This window comes from Boleophthalmus pectinirostris, unplaced genomic scaffold (assembly GCF_026225935.1).
Source record: "Boleophthalmus pectinirostris isolate CB_2022bp ecotype Guang Dong unplaced genomic scaffold, ASM2622593v1 HiC_scaffold_14, whole genome shotgun sequence".
In the NCBI taxonomy this organism is placed as follows: Eukaryota; Metazoa; Chordata; class Actinopteri; order Gobiiformes; family Gobiidae; genus Boleophthalmus; species Boleophthalmus pectinirostris.
In genome coordinates, this window is record NW_026571047.1 from 33225626 (window position 1) to 33247347 (window position 21722).

Here is a 21722-nt window from a genome sequence, read left to right on the forward strand (position 1 = left end):
AAACCAGGACTAAAAACAGGACTAAAACAGGACTAAACCAGGACTAAAAACAGGACAAAAACAGGACTGAACCAGGACTAGACTAGAACTAAAATAGGACTAAACCAGGACTAAAACAGGACTAAACCAGGACTAAACCAGGACTAAAACAGGACTAAAACAGGACTAAACCAGGACTAAAACACAACTAAACCAGGACTAAAACAGGACTGAACCAGGTCTAAACAAGGGCTAAACAAGGTCTAAAAAGGTCTAAATAAGGGCTAAATCAGGTCTAAACCAGGATTATATAAAGTCTAAAACAGGTCTAAATCAGGTCTAAACCGGGACTAAACCAGGATTATATAAGGTCTAAACCAGGTCTAAAACAGGACTAAACCAGGATTATATAAGGTCTAAAACAGGACTAAACCAGGACTAAACCAGAATTAAACCAGGACTATATAAGTCTAAACCAGTTCTAAACCAGTTCTAAACCAAGACTAAACCAGGACTAAACCAGGACTAAACCAGGACTAAACCAGGACTAAACCAGGACTCTATAAATTCTAATCCAGGTCTAAAACAGGTCAGAAAGTCTAAAGCCAGGACTGGTGGAGCCAGATCGAAGAGCGACCCAGCGAGCATGTGCTGAAAAACCGCAATTATTTTGAACAAGAATAAATATTTACATGATCCAAGAATAAATTAATCTGGCTTTTAAATCTAAATAAACAGCCCATTTACTTTGGAATTAAGTTTAATTCTGAATCATCATTTTCAGGAACTGTTTACACGGCCTTTTTAAAGAAGAATACATTTTTATTCAGAATTGTATTATTTTTATTCGGAATTAAAGCTTTCAGGTGAACGTGACACTTGACTCGGAGCTTTAAGTCGTGTTTTAATGTCATTTCCTCATCACAAACAGACCTGGAGTTGTGTTTTGTTTCAGTCATACATGATTCACACAAATTCTGCAGATTTAGGCTGAGTTCTTTTCTCAAGCAGAAACAGAAAACACTCTTTAGAATGTCATGTGGTAATACAGGAAGTGCTCCACTGTGAAAAATGTAATATTATGTCTTGCCAAATTTTCCATCTACAAATGTAAAAACAAAAGTGTCCCCTGAATGAACTCTGCTCCCATCGCTGTCATCTTTTTTTTTTTTAAACTATGCAAATGCACTTTTAATGTAGTTATTGTTATTATATAATATGACGTGTTTATGTTTCCTCATCCAGACGATTAACTGCTGACAACACAGTCATGTTTGTTGTATCACGTTTGCACAATCAGTTGTGTGTAATTAATAAAAAATAAATTAAAATTAAATAAATAAATAAAAATTTAATTGAAAGAAATTAAAAAAATATATAAAATAAAGAAAATATTAAATAAAAATAAAATTAAAATAAATTAAACTGAAAGAAAGAAAGAAATTAAAGAAAGTAAATAAGACAATAAATAATAATAAATAATATTAAATAAAAATAAAATTAATAAAAAAAAAAAAAATAAATTAAATTGAAAAAAAATAGAATAAATAAACAATATTAAATAAAAATAAACTAAAATTAAAAAAAATAATTAAATTGAAAGAAAGAAAAAATAATAATAATAATAATAAAGTAAATAAATTTAGAAAATTGGTAACACTTTATAATAACTACACCTTATTTAGCCTTAATAAAGCATGAACAAAGGCTTAATTAAGAATGAACAAAGACTTAATTAATAATGATTCACGCTTAGTAGCTACTTAAATACTACCTTAATTAGCACTTGCACTTAATTTGCCTGTGCTGTAAATAGTTACTCATAATTATTTCATACTTAATTACTCATGGACTAACCATTTGAGCATTTATTAATCATTAGTAAACTATGAGACAATGATTTACTTATAATGCAATGCAATGATAATTAAGGCAGCGTTTATCTGTTAGTTAAGTCTTTTTTAGAGCTTTTCTAAAGTGAAGACTAATTATCCTTTATTAAGCATTTACTAAGTGTGAATCATTATTAATTACATCTTTGTTCATTATTAATTAAGTCTTTGTTCATGCTTATTAAGTAAGCTAAGTAAGTAAGGTGTAGTTATTATAAAGTGTTACCAAAAAATGTAATAAAAATAAATAAAAATAAACGCATTAAAATAAAATACATTAAACACAATGCATTTAAAATTAAATTCAATTAATTTAAGTATTTTTAAACTCCATACACCTTCACTTGAATCATTTGGATCATTTCAGTTTTTGGAATTGCTACTGAACTAAAAGGTAAAAGGAGCTGTTCACTTGAAAACTACCACTTCATGACATCACAAGGTGGAAGAGAGCATTTTGAGCTTTGGAGAAGTAGACAGACTAATAATAAAGAGTTACTGAAACATGTATGAATGAAACAAAACACAAGTCCAGGTCTGTTTTTGAGGAGGAAAACAACATTAGAACATTAAATCTCACAAGAGTCCGTTTTGTGTAACACAGAACCTTTAAACCCATGAACTCATCACATTTGGACCAAACACACGGATTCAGACTTCTGCAAAAGTGTCACTTGTAGTTTCATAACCTTTACTGACACACAACTTTTCATAATGTCATCACAAAAGAGCGCACACACGAGCACAGACAGCGGCTCGAGTGACTCACACTTTCCTACACTGGGTATTTTAAAGAGCCAACTCCGAAGAATAAAAGGGTCATTTAAGAAGTTCAGCACTGGAATGGGTACTTCTGGTTAGTCCTGGTTAAGTTTTAGTCAAGTCCTGGTTTGGTCCTGGTTTAGTCCTGGTTTAGTCCTGGTTTAGTCCTGGTTCAGTCTGAGTCCAGTCCTTGTTAGTGTCTTGGTCTAGTTCTGGTTTAATCCTGGTTAAGTTTAGTTCTGTTTAGTCCTGGTTTATTTCTGGCTTAGATCTGGTTTAGTTCCGGTTTAGACCTGGTTCTGAACTGGTTCTGACCTAGTTTAGATCTTGTTCAGTCCAAGTTTAGTCCTCATTCAGACCTGGACTAGACCCAGTCAAGTAGTGGTCTAGTCCTGGATTAGTCCTGGTTCAGTCCTAGTCTAGTCCTTGTTAGTGTCTTGGTCTAGTTCTGTTTAGTTTATTCCTGTTTAGTCCTGGTTTAGTTCTGGCTTAGTTCTGGTTTAGTCCTGGTTTAGACCTGGTTCTGACCTGGTTTAGTCCTGGTTCAGTCTGGGTTTAGTCCTCGTTCAGACCTGGACTAGACCCAGTCAAGTAGTGGTCTAGTCCTGGTCTAGTCCTGGTCTAGTCCTGGTTCAGTCCTGGTTCAGCCCTGGTTTAGCCCTGGTTTAGTCCTGGTTTAGTCCTGGTTCAGCCCTGGTTTAGTCCTGGTTTAGTCCTGTTTCAGTCCTGGTTTAGTCCTGGTTTAGTCCTGGTTCAGTCCTAGTCTAGTCCTTGTTAGTGTCTTGGTCTAGTTCTGATTTAGTTCTGGTTTAGTTTAGTTCTGGCTTAGTTCTGGCTTAGACCTGGTTCTGACCTGGTTTAGTCCTGGTTCAGTCCGGGTTTAGTCCTCATTCAGACCTGGACTAGACCCAGTCAAGTAGTGGTCTAGTTCTGGTTTAGTCCTGGTTCAGTCCTAGTCTAGTCCTTGTCTAGTCCTTGTTAGTGTCTTGGTTTAGTCCCGGTGTAGTTTTTTTTTTTTTTTTTTTTTTTTTTTTGTAGTTTAACAGTAGAATGTGTAGTCCTGTTTTAGTCCTGGTCTAGTCCTGGTTTAGTTCTGATTTAGTCCTGGTAGTCGTTCAGATATATACACATGGGAGGGCATCTGACACATTTTGACTCCTACGTCGACCTTAAAATCCGACCCTTGTTTATTTATTTATTTTATTTTTCATCAAATCAGCAAAAATCGGGTTCAGCCCAAAACACTCGTCTAATCTCACGTCTCTAATTTCATTTCGGAGAATCTCGTATCTCTTTGTACAATCAACACTTCCTGCTAATCAGCTTAAACCAGACCCTCCCTCCATCCTTCCTCCTCTTCCTCTTCTCCACCTCTCTCCTTCCTCTTCTCACTCATCTTCTCCTCCTTTTCTCTTCCTCATCTCCTCTCCCCTCCTCCCTCTCTCTCTTTTCCTTCTCTCCTTTCTCTCTTCTCTTCCCTCACCTTTCCCTCAATCCTCTTCTTTCCATCCTACCTTCTCCTCTCCTCCACCTCTCTCTCTCCTTCCTCCTCCCCTCTTCTCCCTCCTCTTTCTCTCTTCCCTTACCTTTCCTTCAGTCCTCTTCTTTCTATCCTACCTTCTCCTCTCCTCCTCTCCTCTTCTCCCTCCTCTGCTATTCCTCTCTCCCAGGCCCCTCTCTCTCTCTCTTTTTCTCTTTCTTTTTCTCTCTCTTCCTCTCTCTATCTTTCACTCTTTCTCTCTCTCTCTTCTCCTCTCTCTCTCTTTCACACCCTCTTTCTCTCTCCTTTCTCTGTTTCTTTCTTTTGCTCTCTCTTTCTCTTTCACACCCTCTTTCTCTCTCTTTTTCTTTCTTTCTCTCCTTCTTTCTTTTTCACTTTCTCTCTCTCCCTTCCTTTCCTACTCCTCCCACCTTTGCTCTCCCCTCTCTCACCTCTCCTCCTTCTCTCAGATCTCTTCTATTTTCCCACCCTCCTCCTCCCTCTCTCTCCTCCTTTTCTCTCCTCCCTCCCTCCTCCTCTGTTGCTTTCTCCACTTTCCTCCTCCTCTCCCTCTCCTCTCTTCCTCTCTCACCCCCCTCTTTTCCTCCCTCTTTCACGTTCACTCTCTTTCTTATCTCATCTCACCTCTCGTCTCCTTATCTCTTCTCCTTCCATCGTCCTTCTCTTCTTCTTCCTCACTTTTCTCCCTCTCCACCTTTCCATCCTCCTCTCTCACCTCACCTCTCCTTTTACCTCCTCTCCTCCCTCAACTCATCTCTCCTTCCTCCCCTCTTCTCACTCCTCTCCTCTTTCCTCCCGTCTCCTCCTCCTCTCTTCCTCCACTATCCTTCCCTCCCTCACCTCTCTTCCTTCTCCTCTCAGACCTCTTCTTTTTTTCCCTTTCTCCTCCTCCTCTCCTCCTCCTCTCCTCCCTCTTTTCCATCCCCCTCTCCCACAGTCCGGACTCTCCTCTGATAAGAGCAGAGGTCAGACCTGAATACAGAGTCCTGGTCCAGATTCGTGGGGATTATTCTATCTGTAAAAGTGAATTATAATGGACCCAGAGGCGGCCCCAGTGGAACCCCTCAGATAACGGCTCTGAACAAACTCGACGCTGAGAACTGCCCCGAATCCCAAAGCTGAAGAAGTACTGCATTTTGATACTTAAGTTGAAGTACAAATACCTGAGGAAGTAAAAGTATCGCCTGAAAAATCTACACTGTAACTTTTCGGGTGGAGCATAATCGAGTTGAAACAATAAAGCTTAACAAAGATTATTTTGGGATATTTTTTTATATAAATAAGTATATTTATTGAAACTATCTTGAAAACTACCACGTCATGACATCACAAGGTGGAACAGAGCATTTTGAGCTTTGGAGATGTAGACAGACTAATAATAAAGAGTTACTCAAACATGTGAATGAAACAAAACAGAACTCCAAGTCTTCATTTTTAATCAGTTCAAGAATTGTGCAATGAAGCATCACGATATATCACTGAATCGATTTTTTTCCTATACCCCTACTGAGTCATGTCCTTTAGTCCGACAGAAGCTGAACGCATCAAGGAACAAGGAGTGAGCCATTTTCTTTTTGGCGCTTATAGTTTATGCAAATGAGTCATGTGGTTTTAAGTTTCATTTCTGCAAAATGTAAACAAATGTGCGCAAATCTGCACTAAACTCATTATTACTCAATGTATATTTAAGTCATTCTTGTATGAAATAAAAAACAAACTTAAACGATCCGCCTGCATTCATATTCATAATCCACATTTACCAAGACAGGAAGGCGACGGCGGGTGAATTACGCCACGATCTGCCGATGGATCGTGGACGTCTGAACTAAGGATCAGTCTCAAGTGTCGTCCGTTTGTTTTGTTTAATGCTCCTTATAATTCTGTGCAACTTATGTATGAAAATAGATGATAGAATTCAACATTATTATATACATGATATTGCGTCTTATAATCCGAAAAATACGATAATATAGGACTTTTAAACGTATTCACATATTGTTAGTCTATAGAATGTTTTTGTGAGGACTGAAACTGAGCGTCTTATTGTGTGTAAAAGCTGCTCAGCCTGTAGCTTAAACCTGCACTTCAACATGTTCTGAAATGTACAGACAGGATTCTTGTGTGAGTTTAACAATCGGATTTCTGTCTTGTCTCAAACGCAGCAGCACCAAGCATGTTTCAGATTCACACAGTTTCAGTTTACATTACGGCCGACATGATGAAACTCCGAGTCCTGATATGACGCTGCACACACACACACACACACACAGAGTACACGGGGTCTGGCGTCGTGTGATACAGCTCCAGTTTACATTCAGAGAGATAAACTCAGAGGCTCCGGCCGAACCCCAGACCTCCCGCTGCACAAATACTGACAGGTATCTGTGTGTGGGCACCTATTTGTCACACCGCGGGGACTCAAACCTACACACACAGACACATCGTGGGGACCTGCCGACGTTACGGGGACACACACGTTCAAATAAAAGTAAAATATAAAACAGATAATACTGGGATAAATGTTGAGTTTCTTTTATTTTGGTAGAGAATATTTGTGTGCAGACGTTACATCTGAGGTATTTAACCCTCTGTCCTCTCCTCCCTTCATTCTTTCATTCCTCCCTCCGTTCGTCCTGCCCTCCATCCTTCCTCCTCCGCATCTTATTTCTCTCACACGGATTTCTCTTCATGAAGTCCTGGTTCAGTCTTGGTTCAGTTCGGGTTTAGTATTGGTTTAGTCCTGGTTTGGTCCTGGTTAAGTCCTGGTTCAGTCCTGTTTTAATCATGGTTTAGTCCTGGTTCCGTCCTTGTTAAGTCCTGGTTCAGTCCTGATTTAGTCCTAGTTTAGTCCTGGTTCAGTTCTAGTTAAGTCCTGGTTCAGTCCTGTTTTAATCATGGTTTAGTCCTGGTTCCGTCCTTGTTAAGTCCTGGTTCAGTCCTGATTTAGTCCTAGTTTAGTCCTGGTTCAGTTCTAGTTAAATCCTGGTTCAGTCCTGATTTAGTCCTGGTTTAGTCCTGGTTCCGTCCTTGTTAAGTCCTGGTTCAGTCCTGATTTAGTCCTAGTTTAGTCCTGGTTCAGTTCTAGTTAAGTCCTGGTTCAGTCCTGTTTTAATCATGGTTAGTCCTGGTTCTGTCCTTGTTTAAGTCCTGGTTCAGTCCTGATTTAGTCCTAGTTAAGTCCTGGTTCAGTCCTGATTTAGTCCTGGTTTAGTCCTGGTTTAGTCCCAATTTAGTCCTGGTATAGTCGAAGTTCACTTCTGGTTTAGTCCTGGTTCAGTCCTGATTTAGTCCTGGTTCAGTTCTGGTTTAGTGCTGGTTCAGTCCTGCTTTAGTAGTGATTTAGTCCTGGTTTAGCTGGTTCAGTTCTGGTTTAGACCTGGTTCAGTCCTGATTTAGTCCTGGTTCAGTCTTAGTTCAGTCTTGGTTTACAGTCCTGGCTCCATTTAGTCTGGTTTTAGCTGGTTCAGTCTGGTTTAGACCTGGTTCAGTCCTGATTTAGTCCTGTTCAGTCTTAGTTCAGTCTTGGTTTACAGTCCTGGCTCCATTTAGTCCTGGTTTAGCTCTGCTTTAATCCTTTTTCAGTCCGTGTTCAGTCCTGTTTTAGTCCTGATTTAATTCCAATTCCATTCAGTCAGTTAGGTCCTGGTTTAGTCCTGGTTCACTTCTGATTTATTTCTTGTTTAAACCAAACAAACAGAGGATCAGAAGCGTAAACAAACTGGATGCGGCCTTTTCTCCTTCTTCTCATTAGCCTGTAGCATTAGCCTGTAGCATTAGCATTAGCCGTCCCATTGACTTTTTGATGAAGGGCACAGCTTCGATCACTAACAATCACTAACCACTAACAGCTTCTTGACTGCAAATGAGCCAAAGAGCTCCAGGCTTTGACTTACACACAGACTTTTGACTTTTACAAAACATATTTTCAAAATCTGTATCTCATAAAAATGTTAAAAATGGGAATGGAAACAATTAGCAAAACACAAAGGCCTCAGTATGTGAAGTAAACCGCAATTTCTTCCACAAACAAAAAAAATCCTCTGTCTAATTCGGAATAAAAACTGCTTAGTCCTGGTTTAGTTCTGGTTTAGTCCTGGTTAAGCACTGGTTTAGGTCTGTTATAGTTATATTCTACTTTAGTCCTGCTTTAGTTCTACTTTAATCCTACTTTATTCCTAGTTCTTTACTGATTTAGTCCTGCTTTAATCTCGGTTTAGTCCCGCTTGAGTCCCGCTTGAGTCCCGGTTCAGTCTTGGTTTAGTGATGGTTTAATCGTGGGTCAGTCCTGGTTCAGTCCTGATTTGATCTCGCTTTAGTTTTAGTTTAGTCCTGGTTTAGTCCTGGTGTAGCCGTGCTTTAGTCCTAGTTTAGTCTCGCTTTAGTCTCGCTTTAGTCCCACTTTAGTCCTACTTTAGTCCTTGTTTATTCCTGGTTTAGTCTTGGTTTAGTCCTGGTTTAGTCCTGGTTTAGTCCTGGTTTAGTCCTGGTTTAGTCCTAGTGTTGTCCTGGTGTAGTCCTGGTGTAGTCTCGCTTTAGTCTCGCTTTAGTCTCGCTTTAGTCCCGCTTTAGTCCCACTTTAGTCCCACTTTAGTCCCACTTTAGTCCCACTTTAGTCCCACTTTAGTCCTACTTTAGTCCTGTAGTCCTGGTTTAGTCCTGGTTCAGTCCTGATTTAGTCCCACTTTAGTCCTGCTTTAGTCCTTGTTTATTCCTGCTTTAGTCCTGGGTTAGTCTCACTTTAGTCCCACCTTAATCCTACTTTAGTCCTAGTTTAGTCCTGATTTAGTCCTGATTCAGTCCTGATTTAGTCTCACTTTAGTCCTGCTTTCTTTCTATTTTAGTCTTGACTTATTCCTGCTTTAGTCCTGCTTTAGTCCTGGTTGAGTCCTGGTTGAGTCCTGTAGTTTAGATCTGTACAAATGTGATTTTTGGATTATTTGTCAGTTCAGATTTCAGTCTTTTTGCCAGCTCTTTTAGACGTGTTTAAAATGTGAAACTTTGAAAAGAATCTTTTTATCAAAACAGAAATCACAGACCTAACCAAAAAAAAAAAAAACTGCTGTCAGATATTTTACCCAAACTGTCTCTGTAATAGCGAGTTTATCTTGTACTGGAAAATGAAAAAAACCTGAATGAGGCTTTAAGAGGCTGTGGCGTGTCCCTGGTGCAGTGGAGAGGGACAGGTCCAAACAGCTCATCACAATCTCGATCAAATGATGAAACAAGAGCGTTTAAAGTGAAACTCACTCAGGGCTCAAGAGGAAGGAGAGAAGGAGGAGGAAGAGGAGGTTTCATCATCTGACATCTGCAGCATCAGATTTTCTATCATTTCTATCATTGACTTTTTTTTTTTTCCTGAAGGCAGAGTTGATCTTTTGTCGGGTTGTACAGTTTTGCACAGAATATCACAGCACAGAGCGAAAAACAGGATGGTGACGTCTCCCGGTGGTGCAGGCGAGGACCTGGAGCTGGGTCTGGGGTGCGGGGTTCCGGGTAGGGTTAGGGGGTACAGGTGGGGGCTCCAGGTGGGGGGTACAGGTGGGGCATCTGATGCATTTGCCCATGGGGTTGGGTTCAGCTAAAAGGACGAGGTGGTCTTCCCTCCTTTGGGTGACCTCAGGGGGCGGGGGCAGAGGACTGGGGTCTCCCTCCACAGACAGACATCTGGAGTTTCTCTGTAGGGTGACAGAGCGCTCCCTTAGAGACAGGAGGAGGAGCTCAGTCACATGAGAGGAGCTCAGAGTAGAGCCGCTGCTCCTCCACATGGAGAGGAGCCGCTCAGTCATGAGCTGGATCAACTTTTAGCATAGAAATATAATACAATCTGGAAGATGAAGCCAGGATGGTGTTTTGTTGTTTTCAGTGGTTTGTGCTCATTGGCGCATTGCACCAAAAAGATTTTTACTTCCTGAATATTGACCTTACGCCGCAAAACCTGTGACCTGTGTGAAATGTGCAGTTCTGACCAATCAGAGAGAGAGCTGCTAGAGCGGCACTAGCACACGGTCAGAACAGCGTTAGGCCAAGTCTTACACTTTTAGGCACTTTGACAAACATTTTAAAGTTCATAAAAGTACGGCTGTCGCATTAACTGCAAAAATGAATCACTAACAGTGTGCGCGTGTAGACCGTCGGGTGACCACAGGCGAAAGGATCGCTGCAGAACTCCGTGCCGCATGGAGGTAAGTGCAGCCATCACCTGATCGCGCTTTGCGGACACGCTGCTCCACGTGCTTGTTTCTCTCTCTCTAAGTCTCTCTTAAGGTACCTGACCTGGTGCAGGACTCTGACCCGACCTGGTGTGGGACTCTGACCCGAGCTGCCACAGTGAGAGCTGGAGAGATGCAGCAGCACTTGTTCCAAAGCCAAATGTTACTTCTCCCACACTACACACACTATGTCCACACGACAAACATGTGCATCTGCAACAAGAGCATCAATCAGAGAGAGAGTTTTCAGAGCCACTGGAAATATTATAACTGTGGGGGATGTGGGGTGGGGGACGGGGTACGATATCACCACATATCGCGCTGTTGAGCCACTATACCGCACCGCAGGAGAAATTCCTTAACCGCGACAGCCCTAAATGTAAGAATACAGAAAAATCCATACAAAATCCGACCTTTATAAAAGTTGTGGATGCCCTGTTAGCTGAAAAATGCATTGCGCTTGAAGGGACAATTCGTTCTGAGCGGGAGTTGCAGGACCTGTAGAGCGGTCACTACAGAGGGGGCGTGTCTTATCCAGTTTTTATTACAGATCCATGGAGTTTTAGCCATGTTAAAAATGTCAAATGTCTCCGTTAAATGATCTGGTAAATATTGTTTTTCAGTACAAGAGAGTCCGGGGTGAGGGGCTAGAGTGAAATGTCTTTTAAACGTTTCGAATTCTGAATGAAATTTATCACAAAAGCAACAATTAGAGCCTGAATCGTGAATCACAGTGAGTTTCACAAATACAGACTTATTTCTAGACCTCAGACATAACGCTCGGACCGACTCCCGCTGATCCTAATTATCCGAGTGCTGCGGGGTCAAAGGTCGGCGGACAGGGACCAATTAACACACAGTCGTTCCAAGATGGCGGCAGGTCCAGAGGAGTGAGCGACAGGCCGCGGCGCTCGAGGGGAACGTTAATGACGCTAATAAAACAGTAATTTATACTGAGAGCTGCAGGCGGCACTTAAGACCGGGTTCAGTCCTGGTTCAGGCCTGATTTAGTACTGGTTTAGTCCCGGGTTATTTAGTCCTGGTGCAGTCTTGGTTCAGTCCTTTTTTAGTCCTGGTTCAGTCCTGGTTTATTCCTGGTCAAGTCCTGGTTCAGTCCTCGTTTAGTCCTGGTTTAGTCCTTGTTCAGTCCTTGTTTGTACCTGGTTAAGTCCTAATTTAGTCCTGGATCAATCCTGGTTCAGTCCTAGTTTAGTCCTGCTTCAGTCCTGGTTCGGTCCTTGTTTAGATCTGGTCTAGTCTTGGTTTAGACCTGTTTTAGTCCTGGTTTAGTCCTGGTTCAGTCCTGGTTCAGTCCTGGTTCAGTCCTGGTTTAGTCCTGGTTCAGTCCTGGTTCAGACCTGTTTTAGTCCTGGATCAGACCTGTTTTAGTCCTGTTTTAGTCCTGGGTCAGATGTGGTTCAGTCCTGTTTTAGTCCTAGTTCAGTCCTGTTTAGTCCTGGGTCAGATGTGGTTCAGTCCTGTTTTAGTCCTAGTTCAGTCCTGTTTTAGTCCTAGTTCAGTCCTGGTTCAGTACTGTTTTAGTCCTGGTTCAGTCCTGGTTCAGTCCTGTTTTAGTCCTGGTTTAGTTCTGGTTCAGACCTGGTTTAGTCCTGGTTTAGTCCTGGTTTAGTCCTGTTTTAGTCCTGTTTTAGTCCTAGTTCAGACCTGGTTCAGACCTGGTTCAGTCCTGTTTTAGTCCTAGTTCAGTCCTGGTTCAGTACTGTTTTTAGTCCTGGTTCAGTCCTGTTTTAGTCCTGGTTCAGTCCTGGTTCAGTCCTGTTTTAGTCCTGGTTTAGTTCTGGTTCAGACCTGGTTTAGTCCTGGTTCAGTCCTGTTTTAGTCCTGGTTCAGTCCTGGTTCAGACCTGGTTTAGTCCTGGTTCAGTCCTGTTTTAGTCCTGGTTTAGTTCTGGTTCAGACCTGGTTTAGTTCTGGTTCAGACCTGGTTTAGTCCTGTTTTAGTCCTGGTTCAGTTCTGGTCCTCTCGTGTCTGCAGGCTGCTCATTATCTCGGTGTGTTTGGGGTTAATTACGGTCTTTATAAATGGATCTGTCAGAACCACAGGAGCAGAGAGGGGGAGGGCCGCGGACTCATGGGGGGTTTAAAAAAAAAAAAAAAGATCTACACTGGAACATTTTAGTGGTCCATGTTATAATTAGTCACCTAGAATGTTCCACAGTGTGACATTAAACAGCTCTACTTTACATTTATTCAATTACAGGTGGTTTTACAGCTCAAAAATACAGAGAAAAAGGCCAGGTTCAGTCCTTGCTTAGTCCCAGTGAAGGTCTGGTTTAGTCCTGGTTTAGTCTTGGCTCAGTCCTGGTTCAGACTTTGTTTAGACCTGGTTTAGTCCTTGTTCAGTCCTGCTTTAGTCCTGGTTTAGTAATGGTTTAGTCCTGGTTCAGTTTTTGTTTAGACCTGGTTTAATCCTGGTTTAGTCCCGGGATAGTCCTTTTTTAGTCCTTGTTTAGTCCTGAGTCAGTCCTGGGTCAGTCCTGGTTTAGTCCGGGTTTAGTCCTGGTTCAGTCCCTGTTTAGTTCTGGTTCAGTCCTTGTCTAGTCCTTGTTTAGTCCTGGTTTAGTCCTGGTTTAATCCTGGTTTAGTCCCAGGATAGTCCTTGTTTAGTCCTGGTTTAGTCCCGGTTCAGTTCTTGTTTAGTCCTTTATTTGGTCCTGGTTCAGTCCTGGTCCAATCCTGGTTTAATCCTGGTTTAGTCCTTGTTCAGGCCTGGTTTAGTCCTGGTTTAGTCCTTGTTTAGGCCTGGTTTAGTCCTGGTTTAGTCCTTGTTCACTCCTGGTTCAGTCCTGGTCCAATCCTGGTTCAGTCCTCAAAACAACATATTAAAATGTTTTATAAGTTTCATTTTAGTTTTTTATCACTTGAGTCTCACCTCCTTTTGCTCTCCGCGCTGAGTCACTCCCCCTTCAGTCCTGGTGCGTCCCGTTAATCAAACTCCAGCTCGTCGCGTCAGGTTTGTTTGTGTTTTCCTTAAAGCTGCAGGAGATAAAAACAGTTCTCGTCAGTGACCACAGCAGGTCTAATCCGCCCGCACTTTCTCTTTGTTTTGTCGAGCAGAAGAACCAAAAAAAACAAAAACAAAAACAATTTAAAGTTTTGGTGCGGAGCGGCGGAGGAGGCGGAGGAGGCGGAGGAGCAGAGATGGCAGTGCGGTCTGATCTGGCAGTGTTTGTGTTTGTGGTCACAGGGCGCTGAGTTTGAGAATGGGATTCGATAAAAACAAAAGTCCTTTATTTCTGATTTGGCCCTAATTTAGTCCTGGTTTAACCCTGATTTAGTTCTGGTTTAGCTCTATTTCAGTCCTTGTTTAGTCCTGGTTTAGTCCTAGTATAGACTTGGTTTAGACCTGGTTTATTCTACACAGGACTACTCCTGGTTAAGACCGGTTTAGCCCTAGTTTAGACCTTGTTTAGTCCTCTTTCAGTCCTCTTTCAGTCCTGGTCCGAGCGTAGACCTGGTTTAATCCTGGTTTAGTCCACATATAGTCCTGGTTTAGCTCTAGTTTAGACCTGGTTTAGTTCGGTTTCAGTCCTGGTTTAGTCTTGGTTTAGTCTTGGCTCAGTCCTGATTTAGTCCTGGTCTAGACCTGGTTTAGTCCTGGTTTAGTCCTAGTTTAGACCTGGTTTAGTCCTGGTTTAGCTCTAGTTTAGTCCTGATTTAGACCTGGTTTAGCCCTGGTTTAGTCCACGCGTAGTCCTGGTTTAGACCGGTTTAGTTCTAGTTTAGACCTTGTTTAGTCCTCTTTCAGTCCTAGTTTAGTCCTGTTTTAGCTCTAGTTTAGTCCCGGATTAGTTCTGTTTCAGTCCTGGTTTAGTCTTGGTTTAGTCTTGGCTCAGTCCTGTTTTAGTTCTAGTTTAGTCCTGGTTTAGTACTAGAGCTAAACCAGGACTAAACTAGAAAAAAACAGAATTAAACCAAGACTGAACCAGAAATAAATCCAGACTAAACAAGGACTGTATTAGGTGTAGTACAGCTAAACCAGGACTAAACCAGGTCTAAACCAGGTCTAAACAAGGACTAAACCAGGACTAAAGATGGACCAAACCGAGACTTAACAGGAAAAACACTGAATGAGGACTAAACCAGAACCAGCTTGTCCTCAAGTGTAAACTGTAACATTTGCAAAATCCTCCTGTTTTCTCTTTGGGTCTGACTCAGTTGATGACTTCCATGTTTAGTTAATGTTTCTTTTATTTTTCCTTTTACAAGAAGCAGCTGAGTCACATGACCTGCACCTGCGTTACCACGGAAACCACACTCACTTTACCATGAATGAAACGAACGAACGAACGAGGCTTTGACACGAAACGCCTCCGACAGACGCTCAGGGACGAGGAGCACCACACAATCTGTTTATTTATATATTTAAACAAAAAAAGAAAAGGTCTTGTCCTGGTTTAGCTCTAGTTTTGTCCTGGTTTGGTCCTGGTTCAGTCTTGGTTTGGACCTGGTTTAGTCCTATTTTAGTTCTGGTTTAGCCCTGGTGTAGCTCTGGTTTAGACCTGGTTTAGTTCTGGTTTAGTCCTGGATTAGTCCTGGTTTAGTCCTGGTTTAGTCCTGGTTTAGTCCTGGATTAGTCCTGGTTTAGACCTGGTTTAGTCCTAGTTTAGTTCTGGATTAGTCCTGGATTAGTCCTGGTTTAGTCCTGTTTCTGTCCTAGTTTAGTCCTGTTTCAGTCTTGGCTTAGACCTGGTTTAGTCCTAGTTTAATCCTAGTTTAGTCCTGGTTTAGTCCTGGTGTAGCTCTGGCTTAGTCCTGGTTTAGACTTGGTTTAGACCTGGTTTAGATCCTAGTTTAGTCCTAGTTTAGTTCTGGTTTAGTCCTGGTGTAGCTCTGTCTTAGACCTGGTTTAGTTCTGGTTTAGTCCTGGATTAGTCCTGGATTAGTCGGTTTAGTCCTGTTTCTGTCCTAGTTTAGTCCTGTTTCAGTCCTGGTTTAGACCTGGTTTAGACCTGGTTTAGTCCTAGTTTAATCCTAGTTTAGTCCTGGTTAGTCCTGGTTTCTGGTTTAGTCCTGGTTTTGGTCCTGGTAGTAGTCCTGGTTTAGTCCTGTTTAGTCCTTTCAGTCCTGGTTTAGTCCTGGTTTAGTCCTGGTTCCTGGTTAGTCCTGGTTTCTGTTTAGTTTAGTCCTGGTTTAGTCCTGGTTCAGTCCTGGGTTTAGTCCTGGTTTAGTCCTAGTTTAGTCCTGGTTTTAGTCCTGGTTTAGTCCTGTTTAGTCTGGTTCAGTCCTGGTTTAGTCCTGGTTTAGTCCTGGTTTAGACCTGGTTTAGTCCTGGTTCAGTCCGTGTGCGGCACAAAAGTCTGATATCTCGATCGATGTTTTTTCTGTCTGTGAAGTGATGACAGATTTTTGACATTTGAGTGGCGTCTGTGAATTCGTATTCGTACTGCAGAAAGCGAAATCATAAATTTTAATTTCATGATCGTAATTCTTGATTTCGTTACTTTTCAATTCGTATTCTGACAGGTAAAACACACAACACACATTTTACGTACGACTGGACTCATCTGAGAGTTTACGAATTTTTATTTTATGCACAAATATGCACCGATTTCTATCCTATGCACAAGAATATTTCTGAAAGTTTTCTTACTCCACACTCTTCCTTTCTCTTCCTCTCTCTCTCTCTCTCTCTCTCTTTCTTTCTCTTTCTTTCTTTCACATTTGCATAACGAGTCCAAACCCGGCGCCGCTACAGCATCAGTTGTTGTTGTTGACAGTGCCCTGCTCTCACTATCTTTTTTTTCTTTTCTCTCTCTCTCTCTCCTCTTCTCCCCTCTATCTCGCTCTCCCCTCTCCTCTCCATATCTCTCTCTCCCTCTCTATCTTGCTTCCCTCTCTCTCTCTCTCTCTCTCCTCTCCCTTCTCTCTTCTCTCCTCTCCATCTCTCTCCCTCCCCTTTCTCTCTCTCTCTCCCCTCTCTCTCTCCTTTCTCTCCCCTCTATCTCGCTCTCCTTTCACTCCCTGTCTCCTCTCCATCTCTCTCTCCTTTCTCTCTCCTCTCTCTCTCTCGCTCTCTCCCCTCTATCTCTCTCCCCTTTCTCTCTCTCGTCTCTCTTTCCTCTCTCTCTCCTTTCTCTCCCCTTTATCTCGCTCTCCTCTCTCTCCTCTCTCTCTCTCTCCTCTCTCTCCCCTTTCTCTCTCCTCTCTCTCTTTCTCTCTCTCCTTTCTCTCCCCTCTATCTCTCTCCCCTTTCTATATCTCTCCTCTCGCTACTTTCTCTCCCCCCATCTTGCTCTCCTCTCTCTCCCTCTCTCCTCTCCCTCTCTCTCTCTCCCTTTCTCTTTCTCTGCCCTCTATCTCGCTCTCCTCTCTCTCCCCATCTCCTCTCCATCTCTCTCTCTCACTCTTTTCTCTCTCCCCTCTCACCTCTCTCTCCCCTTTCTCTCACTCCGCTCTCTCCTTTCTCTCCCCCTTTCTCTCTGCCCTCTCTCTCCTCTCTCCTCCCTCCCATCCCCCTTTCGTTCCTCTCTCTTTCTCACACATTTACACAGTTGTTGACAGTATCTCTCTTTCTCTTCTCTCTCTCCAGCTTCTCCTCTGTTCCATCTTTTCACCTTCTCTACACACCTCCTCTCTTTCCTCCTCATCTCTCTCCTCTTTCTCTTTTCTCTCTCTCTGTATATCTCTCTCTCTCTCCCTCTCCCTCATCCCCCTCTCCTCTTATCGTTCTTTCCCACAGCGCCTGTACACTATCCACTGGTGTTGTTGTTGTTGTTGTCATTGTCCTGCTCTTCCTCTCTTTTCCTCCCTCTCTTTCTCCACATCCCTCTCTCCCTCTCACTCTCTCTCTCTTTCCTCTTTTTCCCTCTCTTTCTTTCACACACATTTACATAAAAACCAGAGGCTGAACAGTGGCAGGTGTTGACAGTGTCCTGCTCTCTCTCTCTCTCTTTCTCTTTCATACTTCTTTTCCCTGCCCTCCATCCCTCGTCTCCCTCTCTTTCTCTGCCTCTCTTTCTTTTACCACTCTCCCTCTCTCTCTCTTTCACACATATTTACATATAAACTCAGATTCTGTCAACAACAATAACAACTGATACGCAGTCTCTCTCTCTCTCTCTCTCTCTCTCTCTCTCTCGTCATCCTCATCCCCTATTCCCTCTCTCTTTTTTTCTTCTCCCACTCTTCTATTTCTGCCCATCTCTTTCGCTCCCTCTCTCTGCCCTCTCTCCTTTCTCTCCTCTCTATCTCACTCTCCTCTCCCTTCTTCTCCATCTTTCTCTCTCTCTCTCTCTCTCTCTTTCTCTTTTTTTTTTCTCTCTTTCTTTCACACATATTTACAAACAAAAACAGGGAATGAACAGTGGCAGTTGTTGACGCTGGCCCTCTTCTCTCTCTCCTTCCTCTTCCTCTCTCCATCTCTCTCCTTTCTCTCCCCTCTCTCTTCTCTCTCTCCTCTTTCGCTCTCCTCTCTCTCTCTCTCCCGCTCTCACTCCCTCTTTTTTCCTCCCTGTTTCTCCCTCTCTTTCTCTCCTTCTCTCTCCCCCCTCTTTTCTTTCTCCCCTCTCTCTTCTCCCTCTCTCCTCTCCCTCCTCTCTCTCCTTTCTCTCTCCCCTCTCTCTTTTTCCCCTCTCTCCTCCCTCTCTCTTCTCTCTCTCCTCTCTTTCTCTCCTCTCTCTCTCTTCCCTCGTTTCTCTCTTTTTTCACACATATTTACAAACAAAAACAGAGAATGAACAGTGGCAGTTGTTGACGCTGGCGCTCTTCCCTCTCTCCTTCCTCTTCCTCTCTCCATCTCTCTCTCTCTCTCTCTCTCTCTCTCTCTCTCTCTCCTCTCTCTCTTCCCCTCTCTCCCTCTCTTTTTTCTCCCTGTTTCTCCCTCTTTCTCCCCTCTCTTGCTCTCTTTTCTCTCCTCTCTCTCTCTTTCTCTTTTCTCTCCTCTCTCTCTCTCTCCTCTCTCTCTCTTCTCTCTCTCCCCTCTCTCTCTTTTCCCTCTCTCTCTCTCTCTCTCTCCTCTCTCTCTCTCTCTCTCTCTCTCTCTCTCTCTCTCTCTCTCTCTCTCTTTCTCTCTTCTCTCTCTCTTTTTTCACACATATTTACAAACAAAAACAGAGAATGAACAGTGGCAGTTGTTGACGCTGGCCCTCTTCCCTCTCTCCTCCCTCTTCCTCTCTCCATCTCTCTCTCTCCTCTTTCTTCTCTCTCTCCTTTCTTCTCTCTCTCCACTCTCGCTCTCCCTCGCTCTATTTCTCCCTCTCTTTCTCTCCTTCTCTCTCCCCTCTCTCTCCTTTCTTTCTCCCCTCTCTCGCTCTCTTTTCCCCTCTCTCCTCCCTCTCCTTTCTCTTCTCTCTCTTCCCTCCTTCCTTTCTCTTTTTTCACACATATTTACAAACAAAAACAGAGCATGAACGGTAAGTTGTTGACGTTGGCCTTCTTCCCTCTCTCCTCCCTCTTTTCTCTCCCTTCCTCTTCCTCCCTCTCTCTCTCTTTCTCTTTTCTTCTTTCTCTCTCTCTTTTTTTCACACTTATTTACATACAAAAACAGAAAATGAGCAGTAGCTATTGTTGACGCTGGACTTCTTCCCTCTCTCTCTCTCTCTCTCCCTCCATCTCTTTGTCTTCTTCTCTCTCTCCTGCTCTCCTTCTCTTGCTTCTATTTCTCCCTCTCTCTTTCTCTCGCTCCGTTCTTCCTCCTTTTCTCTCTCTTCCTCCATCTTTCTCTCTCTTTCACACCACATTTACATATAAAAACCACTGGCTGTGCAGGACCAGTTCTCGTTGACGGTGTCTCTTTCTCTCTTTTTTCTCCGTCTCTTCCTCTCCTCCTCTCTCTCTCTCTCTCTCTCTCTCTCTCTCTCTCTCTCTCTCTTTCTTGCAGAGACGACAGGTTTGGATTTGAAGTTGAGTTTTTGCCGCCGAGTTCGTGTGAGGTCCACAGGAACGTCCGGTACGAGGCGGGAGCAGCCGAGACGCACGACGCACAAACCAAAACCGAACGCCCCGACCAAAAGAAAACAAAAGAAAAGAAAAAAACAGAGGAGGGGTGGAGGACGAGTGGAGAGAGAGAAAAAAAAAAAACGCAGCTAAATATTTGTGATGTTAGTAAAAGTGTTTGGAAATTATCTCTGAGAAAATATTTGTAATTCCAAGGTCGGATCTTTTGCTCTGGTTTAAAGCAAGTTTAAATGATATAAATCAGGACTAAATCAGGACTGAACCAGGACTAAACCAGGACTAAATCAGGATTAAACAAGAACTAAATCAGGACTAAACCAGGACTAAACAAGGACTAAACCACGACTAAACCACGATTAAACCAGGACTAAACCAGGACTAAACCAGGATTAAACCAGGACTAAACCAGGATTAAACAAGAACTAAACCACGACTAAACCAGGACTAAACAAGGACTAAACAAGAACTAAACCACGACTAAACCAGGACTAAACCAGGACTAAACAAGGACTAAATCAGGACTAAACAAGGACTAAACAAGGACAAAAACAGGACTAACAAGGACTAAACAAGGACTAAACCAGGACTAAACAAGGATTAAACAAGAACTAAACCAGGACTAAACAAGGACTAAACAAGGACTAAACAAGGACTAAACCACGACTAAACAAGGACTAAACCACGACTAAACCAGGACTAAACCAGGAATAAACAAGGACTAAACAAGGACAAAAACAGGACTAAACCAGGACTAAACCAGGACTAAACAAGGACTAAACAAGGACTAAACCAGGACTAAACCAGGACTAAACCAGGACTAAACCAGGACTAAACAAGGACTAAACCAGGACTAAACCAGGACTAAAACAGGACTAAACAAGGACTAAATCAGGACTAAACAAGGACTAAACCAGGACTAAACCAGGACTAAACCAAGACTAAACAAGGACTAAACCAGGACTAAACAAGGACTAAACAAGGACTAAACCAGGACTAAACCAAGTGAGGACTAAACAAAGGCTCAACAAGAACTAAATCAAAACTAAATTAGGACTAAACCAGGACTAAACAAAGACTTAACCAGGACTAAACCAGGACCAAATGAGGACAAAACCAGGACTAAACAAGGACTAAACCATGACCAAATACGGACAAGACTAAACCATGATTAAACGTGGGCTAAACCACGACTAAACCAAGACTTAATGAGGACAAAACCAAAACTAAACATGGACTAAATGTGGACTAAACCAAAACAAAACCAAGACTAAACAAAGCCTTAACGAGGATTTAACCAGGACTAAACCAAGAACTAAATCAGAACTAAATTAGGACTAAACCAAGATTTAATCAGGATTAAATCAGGACTCAACCAGGACTAAACCAAGACCAAATGAGGAAAAAACCCGAACTAAACATGGACTAAAAGTGGACTAAACATGGACTAAACATGGACTAAAGTGGACTACAAGTGGACTAAACATGGAATAAACATGGGAATAAACATGGAATAAAAGTGGACTAAACGTGGACTAAATGTGGACTAAAAATGGACTAAACGTGGACTAAACCAAGACTAAACCAAGACTAAATAAAGCTTTAACAAGTATTAAACCAGGACTAAAACAGGACTAAATTAGAACTAAACCAGGACTAAAAATGGCCACACAAAGACTAAACCAGAACTTGATCAGGATTTGTACCAGGACTAAAACTGGACTACACCAGGACCAAACCAAGAACGAGGACTACACCAGTCTTAACAGGACTAAACTGGGACTAAATTAGAATTAAACCAGAACTAAACCACTAAACAAATAATTTAACAAGAACTCAACCAGGACTTAAACAAAGACTTAGCAAGAACCAAACCCAGTCTAAATTAGGACTAAACCACAACTGAACCAGGACTTAATGGGGTCTAAAGTGGAGCAGAGACCTTGGTCGGGGCTGGTCTCGGTCTCGGTCTGGACCGTGAGACCTTGAGGCGAAACACGTGAGAATTATCTCCAGCTAAATCCACATGAAACTAGAATTAATGTAAAAGTGGTTTGAAACGATCTCTGAGAAAATATTTAAATTTCCGGTTTTATTTGGAGCGAAGGACGAGGAGGATCTGGGTTCTGTGGGTCTGACCCTGGACTAAAACAGGTTTAAGTCCAACTGTGGGTGGAGCAACGGACCAGGACTAAACCAGGACTGAACTTGGACTATATAGGGCTAAACGAGGACTAAATCAGAACTAAATCAGGACTAAAACAGGACTAACCTCTGGACTAAACCAGAGCCAGATCAGGATTTGAAGTAGAACTAAAACGGGACTACACCAGGACTAAGTCAGGTCCAAATGAGGACCAAACCAAGAACAAGAACTACTGTATACACAAACAGGACTAAACCAGGATAAATCCAGACCTGAATCAGGACCAAATCAGGACTAAACCAGAACGAAACAAGGACG

General features: G+C 42.5%; 1 protein-coding gene across 2 annotated transcripts in view; it reads right to left on the bottom strand.

The window, feature by feature from the left end:
- Nucleotides 1-21722, bottom strand: part of chst15 (carbohydrate (N-acetylgalactosamine 4-sulfate 6-O) sulfotransferase 15) — a 92903-nt gene that overhangs the window by 32137 nt on the left and 39044 nt on the right. For both annotated transcript variants that reach the window (XM_020930666.2, XM_055150138.1), the window contains exon 2: nt 13236-13339. The gene's annotated coding sequence lies outside the window, so the exon portion shown is untranslated. The remainder of the gene's footprint in view (nt 1-13235; nt 13340-21722) is intronic.